The sequence below is a fragment of the Salmo salar genome, chromosome 24 (assembly GCF_965601325.2).
Source record: "Salmo salar chromosome 24, fSalSal1, whole genome shotgun sequence".
NCBI classification, from domain to species: Eukaryota; Metazoa; Chordata; class Actinopteri; order Salmoniformes; family Salmonidae; genus Salmo; species Salmo salar.
This window is the reverse complement of record NC_138314.1, coordinates 32,363,244-32,365,180: the sequence shown is the minus strand read 5'-3', so window position 1 is coordinate 32,365,180 and position 1,937 is coordinate 32,363,244.

The following is a 1,937-nucleotide window of genomic DNA, read 5'->3' as shown; positions in this document are numbered from 1 at the left end:
TCAGCCCCCACCACATGCCTGATTTACCCAAAGCAGGCCAACCAAATGTACTGTGCTTTCGCATCATGGTTTCAGGAACTTTTTATTTAACCTTAATTTAAGTTAAGAACAAATCATTTTTTACAATGACGGCCTACCCCAGCCAAACCAGGATGACGCTGGGGCAATTGTGAGCCACCCTATGGACAGTGGCCTACAGCAATGAAGGGGATGCATAATCAGGCCAGCTCAGCACTGTGGAAAAGGCTACTTTCATAACATGGCATCCTCAGCCTCTGTCCACACCTCAGTCCTCATGATGTGGCATCAGATTCCACCTCTATGGTATCAGAGTTGGTCTGACGGTGCCACCACCAGCATATATTTAACCCAGAAGGCTGCCATCTGTCATGCACAGACCGACACAACCGGCACCAAAAATTATTTGGCTCCCAGTGAGTGGTACAGTGCATAGAAGGAAGAGTCAGTAATGCATTACAATGACACTGACATCTTAATCCAAAGGATCAGCACAACTTAAACCTTCATAATGGAAAGTCTTGAGTAAAGGTTGTTATGTGACAAAAAAGGGGAAGACATTAAGTTGACATAGGTACAGTAGAAGTCGGAAGTTTACAAACACTTAGGTTGGCGTCATTAAAACTTGTTTTTCAACCACTCCACAAATGTCTTGTTAACAAACTATAGTTGAGTCAATTAGAGGTGTACTTGTGGATGTATTTCAAAGCCTACCTTCAAACTCAGTGCCTCTTTGCTTGACACCATGGGAAAATCAAAAGAAATCAGCCCAAAAGAATTGTAGACCTCCACAAGTCTGGTTCATCCTTGGGAGCAATTTCCAAACGCCTGAAAGTACCATGTTCATCTGCACAAACAATAGTACGCAAGTATAAACACCATGGGACGACGCAGCCGTCATACCGCTCAGGAAGGAGACGTGTTCTGTCCCCTAGAGATGAACGTACTTTGGTGCGAAAAGTGCAAATCAATCCCAGAATAACAGCAAAGGACCTTGTGAAGATGCTGGAGGAAACAGGTACAAAAGTATCTATATCCACAGTAATACAAGTCCTATATCGACATAACCTGAAAGGCCGCTCAGCAAGGAAGAAGCCACTGCTCCAAAACCCACCATTAAAAAAAGCCAGACTATGGTTTGCAACTGCACATGGGGACAAAGACCATACTTTTTGGAGAAATGTCCTCTGGTCTAATGAAACAAAAATAGAACCTTTTGGCCGTAATGACCATTATGTTGGAGGAAAAAGGGGGAGGCTTGCAAGCTGAAGAACACCATCCCAACCATGAAGCACAGGGGTGGCAGCATCATTTTGTGGGGGTACTTTGCTGCAGGAGAGACTGGTGCACTTCACAAAATAGATGGCATCATGAGAGTGGAAAATGATTGTGGAAGGCTACCCGAAATGTTTGACCCAAGTTAAACAATTTAAAAGGCAATGCTACCAACTACCAATTGAGTATATGTAAACTTCTGACCCACTGGGAATGTGATGAAAGAAATAAAAGCTGAAATCACTCTATTCTGACATTTCACATTCTTAAAATAAAGTGGTGATCCTAACTGACCTAAGACAGGGAATTTTTACTAGGATTAAATGTCAGGAATTGTGAAAAACTGAGTTTAAATGTATTTGGCTAAGGTGTATGTAAACTTCTGAGTGTTACCCTATGCATCGCTCCCTGCCCTCAAGTTCAAAAAAGTGGGCCACTTTAAACAAAAAATATTTATTGTAATTACACATCAAACAAAAAAACAAAAAAAAAGTGGCCTACTTTTTAAAAAGTATACAAAAAGTGTTGTTTTTTTGTTAGGGGAGGTTTCATACAAAGTTAATTTCTCTGATGACAGCAGGGCTTGTTGTTTATGTTAGAGTCATTAACAGTAAACCCCATTTAATAGATTAAAATAGGGTGAA